Source organism: Neodiprion pinetum, chromosome 1 (assembly GCF_021155775.2).
Source record: "Neodiprion pinetum isolate iyNeoPine1 chromosome 1, iyNeoPine1.2, whole genome shotgun sequence".
In the NCBI taxonomy this organism is placed as follows: Eukaryota; Metazoa; Arthropoda; class Insecta; order Hymenoptera; family Diprionidae; genus Neodiprion; species Neodiprion pinetum.
The window spans coordinates 33033256-33045859 of NC_060232.1; the positions used below are offsets into that span (position 1 = coordinate 33033256).

The 12604-nt window shown below is 41.3% G+C and overlaps 2 protein-coding genes across 6 annotated transcripts in view; one reads left to right on the top strand and one right to left on the bottom strand.

Annotated features, from left to right (window-relative positions):
- Window positions 1-12604, bottom strand: part of LOC124212992 (neuropeptide CCHamide-2 receptor) — a 175902-nt gene that overhangs the window by 88688 nt on the left and 74610 nt on the right. The window lies entirely within an intron of this gene.
- The window catches only part of LOC124212831 (neuropeptide CCHamide-1 receptor-like), a 70031-nt gene that overhangs the window by 20535 nt on the left and 36892 nt on the right, over window positions 1-12604 (top strand). The gene's annotated exons all lie outside the window — the stretch shown is intronic.

Genomic DNA, 12604 nt, shown 5'->3' on the forward strand with positions numbered 1-12604 from the left:
GTCACGCGACTTGGTTTGCTCAGTTTCGAGTCAAACCTAATGTACCGTTATCACGAATTTTCATCCCGTCCTTGGGCTGTTCAAACAATAATCACGGTTTGTTGAATATTTTTTTGTCTATCAATCTCCGGGCAAAGTTGAATTTTCGATAGATTGAGAACAAAAAAAAAAAAAAAACGTTTCGTTTATCTTGGTTTGTTTGCTTCTACGTTGTACGGAATGATTGTTTGTTTTTTATACTTCCGCGCAGAACTTTTGAATCTAGCTTGAACCAAGATTGTACGCATCACAAGCCTGCACAAACTTTAACCACTGCGTCAAAGTATCTTGTGGAGGATGAAGCCACGCTTTTATATTTATATTGTCAATCATTATGATTATCTGTAATATGGATACTGCAGCGCAGAATTGATAAGTTTTTCTCGCACTATTTTGTTCACATTGCCTTTCTTATCATCCGATGTGGATAATGACGTGCGTTTGAAACCTTTGACTATATTAACAATGATATTCAATGGATAGCATTTAATCTATAATCGCAGGAAAGGCAAAGAAAAAAATTTATCAAGTGACAAAGATATTTTGCTGAGCCAACGAATCGCGTCAACCGAATAACATTTTTCACGAAAACTATGCGAATGAGGAATAAAAAGATGTTTAATAATTCAAACATACATTTTTGGTTAAAGTAAAAAAAAAAACAACGCTGCTACAGAAACTACCTTGCTAAACTGACTGGAATTTTTTCCTGTGTAAGAAATAATCGCAATCAGCGATATGACTCTATCGAAAGCCGAACGGTGAATAAGATATAAAAAATGTACAACTCGTTGCTCGGAATCGTCGATGTCTCGAGGAATATTTGACGGTGAATATTTTAAAAGTCGCAGTAAAGTTTCAAGCGATTAGCGTTATCCTACAACGATTTTGAGTGCCACTCAGAAAGTTTAAAAACACCCCCCAGGAGTGTTAATCCTTCGTTACTTTTGCTCGATAATGCAATTTCATTTGACTCTTATTCATTGTACTTTACATCGGCTGATCCCTGCTATTTTTTTCGCCACGTGTTATAGCCGTCTGGTTATCGAAACCCGTGAAAATAGATTTGTCGCTGGTTTCATCGATAACGATGAAATCAATGGTAGAGGAAAAAGTACGGAGATAAAAGACCGAGATTGAAACAAAAGTAAAAACGAGATTAGGAAGTAGAATGATTTCACGGCATGATTCGCTGGTAAAATTTTCAACATTTTTAATTGTATACTTAATCAAATGGAAAATGAAATCGCATCGTTAATCGAAATGTTAAATTAATTTCCTCCGCCGTTGGGAATAATTTCACCTTTTCGCCAGCTGGTATCGCGAATATCTGATCTTGATCGACACGCGTGTAATAATTTACCACTCAAACCTCAAGAGGAGAAAATTTTCTCTCCAAAATATATCGAGAATTGAAATTTTCCTCCCTGCGGTGGATATAATACAGGTTTTACCTGTTAATCAACTCGCCATTTCAATTCCGTTAAATTTCCCCAACTTTCCCTCTGAAGAGTATATGTACATTGTACACATACATACATAATATAGACACTACGCCCAAAAATTGTACCGCCAATCATGTTACTGTAAACAATCCGGTATTCATTTCGAATTCCACCCACCATACGTGCTTCATTTTGCTTTTTCTCAATTCCCTAACTCGTTCCAACTCCCTTGGGCCTGTCTGAAGTTCGAGTTCACGTAATTAGAACCATTTACCCTCTTCGATTCTCTCGCCCTTACTCATAGCTCACCAGGTTGTAAATCTAACCACTTTGATCTAGAAACTGGATCGGCTGGGTTCTCGATGCTCCCGCAGGCTTCGGTGCAGCAAGAAACGGGATAGAATAGGGCTGGATATACCTAGGCATGTAGGTATAGGACGAGTACTCGGAACCAGATGGTAGAATCCAGTTGGCGCCACTTCGATTCCATTTCCTTTTTGTCTGCATTCAGAGTGGAGGTTCTGCGTAACGACGCGTTGTTACCTCGGTGAAGCATTCGCTGATGTTTTCCATCGCGTTATCAATTAGGGTACGAGAATGCGAAGGACCAAAAATTCAGCGATACGAAATCCCGAAAGTCTAATTACCGACAGTTGAAAACGTAGATGGACCGTAAATACGAAAAGTTGTCTTGCGGAAAATAGATATTGAGAAAGCGAAAATGCATAAATAAATTTATACCGAAATTTTTTTTTTTTGCTCTTTTTTGAGAGTGGGGAAGAATACGAAAAGTAAAATATTGAATTGCGAAAATGTCGAACAGTCCAAAAAATTACGTTTCAAATGTCAGGCTGGTGCCGTTTACGAAAATTTACGAAGTCGAATTTACCAATAACTACACTGTTAGAAAAATTTAGCTAAACATAATAACCCAGAAGGTTCACTACATATTTGTGTTATTAGTCATACTTCTGTTAGTAAATATGACACAAATTTTTGTAATTTTAACATTTAAGTCATCATATCTACATTTAATTTCTGAGTTTTCCTTTTTTTCACTTAGTAATAGATCAAAAAATGGTTAAATCGAACCAAATATTTTAGTGGGCCTGTTGGGACATTTTGTTTCTAACCGTGTATATTGACCAAAGACTCGAACGGTCAGAATCCCGAAACCCACTGATTGTAAGACAGAATGGACGAAATACAAATTTCCAGGAGATTCGATATTTCGGCTTTTCTATATCTCATTCTTTCGGAATTCCGGTCCTTCTACATTTTGCGAATAGAAATTTTCCTCCTTCTGAACATTGATTTTCAACAAATATTTTTCTTGGTTTTCTCTCTGTAGGAAGTATAAGCCGCTCTCAATTTTTAATTTCAGAACTTTCATTTTTCCGTACCTTCAAATTTTGTGCTTTGTTCATTCGGAATGTTGACTGTTCTGAAAATACTTCTTCGAATAAAAGAGCGTTCGGTTAAATGAACTTTCGGCAAAATATTTATTTTACCGGGTGATTTACCGAAAATCCCGGTACACTGATCATTCGGCATCTTAAAATCCATATTTCGAAAATTTCGGGGTTTTGAGCAGTCGACTTTTTTGTTTTTCGGGATTCTGATCCCCACCCGCGTTATCGAATCCACCATCTGCGGACGGGATCTCGCTCTTGGAATACGTAAAGTCATTGCAGCGCGGCGGCGAGAAGCGACGCGAATAACCCGCGGCCGCCTCCACGTGGCAATTCTGGCGATGAACCAGCTACGGACTTCGGAGATAAAAAAAAACTGACCGACAGTTTTTCATCCGAGACGAGACAAGTTCGAAACAATCGTTGCGTAAACACGTTTCCCGAGTCGTTTTTCGGCCAATCTCTTTCCATGGTCTCCTCCCCCAACCTAGGTTGTGTAAATTCATTGCTCATAGCCTGACAAGGTATACCGCTGGATTTTAGACGGTCAACGCTGCGAGCTGATTGAGCTGACTCGTCGGCCAAATTGTTGTTACAGGCGAACATCAACTCCACAAAACGTTTTATTTTAATTTCCTGTTGCCGTCCAGCCCCCGTACGTTTTTTATACAAGCAGTGAAATTTTAAGCTTCGATTCCAATGAATTTGGGGATATAATTACATTAAACACACCGCGTATCGTAGCAAAGCGTCGGTCTAATTTTCGATGGAAAACGATGTTTGGTAAATACTCCCTGTAAAAACATCACCGGATATTGAATTTCTCAATTAGCCATCTTTCCGAACAACGGATCCTAAGAATTCAGCTCACCTTGACAACGTTTCAGCATCCCAGCCACGTCAAGCATTGATTAGTGTTGATAGCTCTCCGTGCTCTCGCGATTCATGTCCTCAACTGGCAATAAATGTCGTTACGGATTTGTTACAGCCGATGGTTATGGGCTGACGTTAAAACTCGAGGATCACGTAGGTGTGACACGCTGAATTTAGTATGTATGTATATATGCACGTATAAGCCTCGAGACTTAAATTCCGGAAATGGAACAAGCGAGGTTTTTCTTTATTCCATTCTACACGTTATACACAATGACGTTGAGCCCTGTTCTGCTTATATTTGCAAGGTTTTGATTTAAATTTTTATTCTTGTGTACCAACCCACCAGCAAGCCAGCGTATAACAAGAGTTAATTAAACCGAGTACTATAAATAAACGGAAGAAAGCTTAAAAGTTGGGGAAATACAGGATTGGCCTCAACTTTTGAATTTTCATATTCTGTTTCCTCTTTACCGTACCCAACAGAAGCTGCTGCGATATCCAAGCGACGTCACGGAACTCGGGAACTTACTTCCGAACTTTATCCGGAGTCGTTTCATTTTTCGCGCTAGAAAAATCGCAACGTGTTGCGAAATTGTCAAATATTACTTTACGCGTCGGGAGAAAAGTGAGTCGCGTGGCTCGTTTGCGCCGTCGTTTACTTCCGTCGCAACCCCCATTATGCGGAGCTTTTGTTCATCCCGTATAATGGCGTATTTTGAAGTCAGAAGTTTGCAATTGCACGGCCGAAAACCGGAAGGGTAAATACAATGACTCGAGAGTTTTTACGCAGACAGTTTTCAGCGATGTTATAATCGATATAGAATACTAATAAAGCTGCGGAAGTTTACTTGAGTGCGAATTAATTTTCGGCACGAGGCTGACAATATTAGTACAATTCGTTGGATCGGTAATTTTTTATCTAATAAAGGAGCAATTTATAAAAAAAAAAAAAAAAAGAAAAAAGAAAGTATATTCAAATCTATGCAAACAGAGTTCCCGGAAAGAATTAAAAATTATCTGATCGCGATAGCTACATTAACATTAAAATGAGACGGATTTAATTTTATATTTCAAAAGCTTGCAGCTAACGAACCAATTGTAAATATCTGCCGGTATCAGAGCAAAGGTCGAGAGAGGAACGAAGTTTGATGAAAAGTTGTGCTTTCGGCAATCAGGGTGAATTTATTTCCTTCTTGTGTAATGAAAATTTATTCCTATATATAGGAGATTCGTCTTCGCGAATATAAGGAATAACGTGCGGATCATAAATTGATAAAATTCAATTAACGCAAGTTCAACTCCGTTACACGTTTTCCTCCAATCGAACGAATTCGTGGCCACGCGTGTAACCTTTACACCGTCAATCCGTGATTTACTCCCGGCAATATTTCGCAGAGAAAATTCGTCGCAGGCTTGCAAGATGGATTCGTGCCATCGCTCAAGCCGACCGATAGTCCCATTTGTCGAACCTCAAAATTATCAGCTATACTGCGAGAAAAACGGTACCAACTGCCAGTGGCTATTCATGGAACCTAGATAAGAGAAGGGTGCTCCCAATGTTTCGTAAGAGTTTCGTTTACAGCTCGCCACGGGCAGCGAAACCAACTAGCGTTACATGTTATGGCATGTGCCAATTTTACGAGGAGCGGAATGATATTGTGTTCGGTTCAAGGCGCACACGCGTTGGCTTTTTTTCTGAAAAAAAAAAACGCCGCTGCCGACTTCCGGATGGGTGAAGATACAAGCTTCAGAAACTGTCTTAGACGAGACGAGCGAAATCGAACTCCTGAGAAAGAGAGAGAGCAGATCCACGCCACGTGGTCAGGTTTGAAACAGCGTTTAAAGAGTTAAAGGAGATCGATCAACGCGCTGCGCCGTTCGAGCCTCATAATTCGTGGGGGAGGACCGGAAATAACAATAATTTCTCGCTGTTTTAACACACCTCACGCCGACATCTGAATGTCTTTCTCCGATCGTAAAGCGACGTTTGAATACATAAACAACATAATAAAACGTGAAAATTCGCTGTATTATCTTCAATTCTGAATTCAAATTCGCGTGAAATATTAGAACGTCTACGTTGTTCGCTTGAGATAAGGTTTTACCTACTCCATGAATCGCGTATCGGAAGGGGAGAAAAAAATTCGTTTCAAAAAAATACGAAATCTCGACGAAGAGAATCCCGACAAAAAAAAAGGAATGGAAGGGTACCGAATTCCTCCGTCTGTTCGCTGTCTAGTCCAGCGAGTCTCGTCTCTGCGCTACACAATTTTCTTCCAAATTCACTTATTTGTTTACCAGCGATAGGGGATGCGTGTGAAATACGAAACAGCCGTTGCTTTTTCTTGTACATACACATACTGTCGAAGAAAACAGTGACGGAAAAACGACTCTGGTACGCATAACATATTATATAATACAAGAGATACCGAAGCGGAATTTCAATGCGGACGAAATCTCCGGGGAAAATCGAAGTTCGTACGGAACGGAAGCTACCTTGAACGCCTGAAAATTCCCGCTTGAAACACATCGCTTTCATGATGATGGTGTTCCCGATTCACGCCCAGACTTTCTCCCGTAGAAGCTGACATTCTGAAACCTTATTCGTGTCACTTTCAAAGTGAAAATATGTGTCAGGATGACGAGATAATTGACGTACTAGAAAAGGATCACAGCTCTTTCGAAATGTCTCGCGAAGTCGACGATATGGTATTTTTTCACCTCCAGCGCCGCGCGGTCTTTCAAAAGTCACAAGGACACTTTGCGGGCTTCTCCGGGTAGGGATAAAATTTGTCCAAGAGATAAGTCAAGTCCAACTGGGATGGAAAATAGAGCCGAGTGAAAAGTGTGATGTTTCAGTTCTCGCGGGGTCGGTTTGACTGCTACTTGAACGGATGCGTTTTATCGCTTCCTTTTATCGCTTTTCATCCAAACTTTACGCCATGCTGAGCGTTTTCAACGTTTTTCATACATCAGAACCAGACGCTTCTACCCGGACCCGTTTCACCATTCGAATGATTGCAATTTTTCAAGCATCAGTTTTCCCCCTCCCTCTTTTTCTATTCTCTTAAAATACCTGTAGGCATTTCGGGAGAGGAAGGCACGCGTCACTTTCCGTAATTTGAATTGACTGGGGAAAAAATTGAACGCCGCCTCGGTGCAGGAACTTCTACTTCAAAAAAAATGCGTGTCGAAAAGGTGAGCAATTAACGCGTTTCACCTTTCGGAAATTCAGCGGGCGCGAGTTCATTACTCATGTAATTGACTGAAAGCTGTACGGGTTGATTCTGAATGTGACAGCAAACACGCCGATTCTGCGGCACTCCATTATCCCAGTTGGTGTGGTGGAAAGCGACCGTTTCGTGGATTCCGGTAAATATACTAATCTTCCAATTAGTGCCACTTACACAACCGCCGAAGTTGGTTTCGCGTTCCACCGATCCTCGCCGATCCTCGCGCCTACAATTTCCGCCCTATTATTCTCCTGCATAATATACAGGCGATTCATCTCTATAAGTGTGTATCTATGTCGAAATGAGAGGATATTATTCTTCTCGCGAGTCCCAAGTCAATGAGGGGGAAAAAAAGCCTAGGGACAAACTAGCCCACTTTTTTTCTCCACCTCATCGCTGGCTTTCGTCATTTTCTTTCATAACAATTCACCGTGTGGTCGAAAAGGCCGCCCATTTCCCGTGCGTGAAATCACATCAGCATTCTTGTTTCGTGGACAATAAATTACGTGCTAAGAATGAAAATGATACGTATAATATAATAGGAAACAAGATACCGCGCAAAATCTTTCCCCTTGGCGATGTTGTGTTTCTCGGGTTTTGTACAGTTTTCTCACTCTCGCGGGTGGATTTTAAAGAAAAATTGCCGGAGCTAGGCTAGGCGGTGGATTTATGCTCTCCAGAGAAAGCTAGACACTTTTTCAAGCCGAAAATATGTCATACCAACAAAATCATCGAGGAGTCGTGAAACGAAATTCCCGTTCAACTTTGCGAATGGAATAAAGAGTTCACGGTGAAGCTTTTTAGCTAAAAGCTGGGCGAGGTTACGGTAAAAGATACGAATAATGATGATTGATTAGGCATATTGAATTTCGTTGATCGTCGGTGAAGTTGTTTGTACATCCAATGACGAATTTCAATTTAAAAAAAAAAACCCCTCGGACCGTGATAATAATAGAAAATAAAATACCATTCTGCGGCTCGATTTTTTTCACCGCAGAGTCTTTTCGTGCAGCGGATTTTTCCCGCGGCAAAAAGAGCGTACAAAGCGGCACAAAACGGACGACTAATCACGGGAAACGGGGGTTACTGCAGATTCCAGATATGCATACATCCTGTATCTTACTTTATACCCCAACACATAGGACTTGATAAAAAACGGGCACACGCCCAGGTGTTATTTCCAACCGCAAAACCCAGCCCGGTATCGTCAGAGTAAATAAATAAACGCCGACAAATTCACTGGATGTTATGCAAAAAATTTTCAGATCCGCTTTTACCCGATCGGTTAATCTCCGCCAGATCGAACGTCTGCTGTCGAAGTAATTTTTTATTCTACTTTATACGTCTTTCGATACGGTAGGTATTGTTTGAATTAGACATATCCGTATCCATATCCGGATCAGGGTAAGCCTTGTTCAAATTAGCAAAACGTGTCCATTCGCTCATGATAGACAGATGGTTATAGATAGATGGATAGATAGAAAGATAAATAAATAAATAGATAGATACACGGGACGTTTCGAAGAGAGAGAGAGAGAGAGTGAGAGGGGCGGGAGAGGGAGACGGGTTTAATCGACTGTAGAATCAACGCTCGACCGCAATTAATTTCGTACGAGACTTGGAGAATGTCAATTCGATTGGCCATCGTCTTTCGATCCTTCTAATCCGCGCGTAACGAGCTTCAACTGATCTCAGGCACTCGTCCTGCAAGGGTCTGCGGTCGGTCAGTCGGATCGAATTTAAATGCAACCCAAGAAAATTATCGGCGTTAATAGATCGGTAGATTCGTGGTCTGGACGCGGTTTTATGCAAATTCATCTCTATGACGACCAGGACTACATCGTCGAAGGCAATTAACCCTTAGGGGTTAAAAGGGTTTCATGGGAAACTTTCAGGTTCCCTGTTAGATCCACAAAATAACCATATAGCAAACTAAATCACGAGTGTCCACATACGCGATAATAATTTGCATGCTATTGCGCAGACGATGCCCGCTAGATACTAAAACTAATTATATTCGTTTGTGTTTGGAGAGGTAGCGCTAGATCTGGATTATTGACGTGGGATCCGCGGATCGGTGAGAAATGACTACAGCGAGGAAGCGGGATGATGATTGAACTATATGACGATGAAACAACAATAAGAGATAGTTTACTTCCGAATGATACGATGCGATACGATCTGCATCGAAAGAGAACAAAACGACAACTGAGGTTTACAAAGACGAGGGAATACACGGATGATACTCAAATATGATTTTGAGACAGTAGACAATACGTGAAATACAAAGCTGATCTGTTTCAAGGCGTGAAAGAGGATTTTACATTGCGAGTGAAATGAGACTGGAATTGGCGCGATACGATACTTTGACTGGAACTGTTCCATCGCTACGTTGCCGAAACAGTTTGATATACCGCGACTGAAAAATATTTCGGTTAATTCTAACAAGGCTCTTTCAAATAGAACATTCAAAAGTAGGAGTACTGGAGGTACTGAATAAGCCTCCTAATGCAGCATATTATATTCAGAACCAGCCGCACAGAACCCTTGTAAAAATAATCGTGCACTTCAGAACGCGGTGTCGCACATAAATCACAACTAGGTCAGCTGGATGATTCGTTGTTTTATACCATTAGTTGCACACAGAGCTCCACCATTCGTCGTTTTTCACGCATTCCGTTATTTTTCTTTTTCTCCAAATATGCAAAAAAAAAAAAAAATTAATAAAAATATCTGGTATCATTTCATCAAGCAACAACGAGTTACAATTAAAAAAAAAAATCCAATTTTCATCATCCGTTTTCACCGCGATTACATGTCGCCTCGTACGCGTTTTTTCGACGTGCCTTTGGCATGCCTTGAATATGTAATATCCGATTAAATATTCCACTCAAACTCCACCCTTTCAACTCACGGTTTAATTCATTATCTCACCGAAGAATAAACCAATTTTTCAATTAATCGCTTTTATCACGGCTAATTCGTTACCGCCGTTAACTGTACCAAAATATCACAAGCCATGGCTGAACAATTTACTACATCAGGGTGTCTATTACCTAGAAAAAGTTGGAACTCCTTGAATTCTCAGAGATTTATTTTTTCTCCTAGAATATTCTGTAATTCCCGTGGAATTTTGGAGTAATTCAAGGATTATTTTTTTAATAATAAAAATAACCATCGACTAAGTAGACAGGAAGCTTACGAATAGAAACTGTCTTTTTTAACCATCGAAGAATAAAGAATTTTATCCAACGCATTTATCCAACAAGCAAAGTTTTTTTTTTCATCATACCGACTAGCGATGTTTAATCTCTCCGATACATCTGTAAAAATCAAAAAATTGCTTAAAAAAACCTGGATCCTCAGGGGATTTGTGGTCCTGAATTCATCAGACACCCTGTATATATATACACATATCGAATTGAAAATCTGCACCTATTCTTCGCATGCCGAAAACCGATATCCGCAACGGTTGGTTCGTAGTAAAAAGGGAGTGAGTACGAAAATGACTCTCTTCGCCCGCACGCGAAGAATGACGCCAACGTTCGGCAAAGCGATCGCGGTTGCGAATAACTTGAGAAAACACCAGCGGAGAAAAAATAAGCGAAACCTGATCGACGGGTCGATTCGTTCCCGATCGGTGAAACCGGCAGGCACTCTAACTGCTCGCAGACACGATGGGCAATGAACCTTTATTCGTAGGTATCAGGTGAAAAAAAGCGCCGCGGAGCGAACGGAATACAGCGAGGCTCGCCGTTATCTACCTTCCGTCACGCTACCATCCAATTTCGAGTGACTCGTTTCAAACACATACGCGTATTTCATTTGTACACAACTGCCCAACGCGGTTGTCGTCGCTTTCATTGTTTGTAGTACGATAAAAGTACTTTTCCAATCGACGCGCCCCAAAGCGCAGCTCGATATTATAAAAGACAATCCATACCCATACTGTTCATGTTTCCCTGAGTAAATCCCCGTAGAAAAAAAAATAGCGTAATAACAATAAAATTATTCAATTATTCGCAAGCCGAGATTTTCATTCGAACGATTCAATCGTCGTGGATGCATCGCAAGAGCGTATATTTTTTATCCTATCTCAAACTGCACCGCCAATCATTGGACTGGTTGTAAAAAACGACGCGTCTCTTCAGGCCTCAGAGGGCTAGAATATTACACGTGTAGGTACAGTTTCAACTGTGACAGAAGTTGTGCTTGTCAAAAAGCTTTCACGTGGCATTCGGCCAATATTCTTTCAAAGAAATCGCAGCACACAATCTCTCCCTCAGAAGATGGTCCTCATTTAGTATCGGATATGCGATAAACTCGGTTTTCATAATTAAACCGAGTTTCGACGGTCGGAAAGTCCAAAGACTTAAATCGTATTTCCCGTATTGTGAATTCAATTTTCGTACCCGGTTGATCTTCCTTCGGAATCTCATTCTCATTGTCGTCTGGAGACAGTATCGGGTCGAAGAAACCGGAGGTTAATTTTCCGCGTGCTAAATTTCTGGCACGTGATGAAAGGGTCTATCAGATGGTCGACTTGTGACTCGGCGAAGAGCCTGCGACCTCCTCCCCAAACACCGACCCTGAATGAATCTCGATCGACTTATCCGAGGTGTAAGCACGGGGCGGATGACGGGATCCTACCAGAATTCGATCTCTTTTTCCATCCGTGAACTGTATTTCCCACCGCTCACTTTATCGTCGATCTTATCATCTCTCCGGCCCCCCTTCCTTGTCGCCGGATTAGAATCCACGTGCACGACCCTCCTTCAGACCAAAATATGGGAGTAAATTCTCTGCGGGCGGGAACCGAATTCCTTTTTATAAAAGCTGAGAAATATTTTTCTCTCCATATCGTCCATGAGGTGCGTTTATCTCGGTCACGCGACGGAAATACTTCGAAACGAACCGACGAGGCTTCTCGCTCGCTTTGTATTTCCTATGAAACGATTGAACGCGTCAATGCTGATCGGGCGCCTTAGAGAGGAACCTAGATATTGAATCGCGGTGTATTCAAACCGCGGAATCGGCGGTTAGCAAATTTGCATTGCAGACAAATTTCGGGGACTGGATTGAGACTAACGAGGGTTAGACGATATGTATATCCTCTTCAACTCGTTGTCAATCTAATACGGTGACGCGTTCATCCGTTTCCGCGTGTAATCGACCCCGAAGCAGCAGACATCCGATAACGAGATTTCCACCCTGAGATATTGCGAAGAAATTTACCAGTTCCACGTATCTACGTAGAAGCACAGATGCTTCGCATAACGGCCGAACTAGTACGCGATACATTCGCTTTAACGATCACCGTCCTCATTTTCACGCATGATAGCTCGTTTTGATTGCGTATCCTACGAGCTGCCTCAAAATCACTCCGTTTCACAAAAGTTCCATCACGATTTACCCCACGAATTACGTAACGGTGAGAATCGATGCAGCGGATTCTGCAATCACAGGTTACGAAACCGCAAACGGAGGACATATTGTTAGGACTTTACGTTGCATAATAATTCATGCGAAGCTTGAAGAAGAAAAAAATACAAATAACGAGAATACCGTCTCGAGGCCAAGAGCTGTATTATCAAGTCAA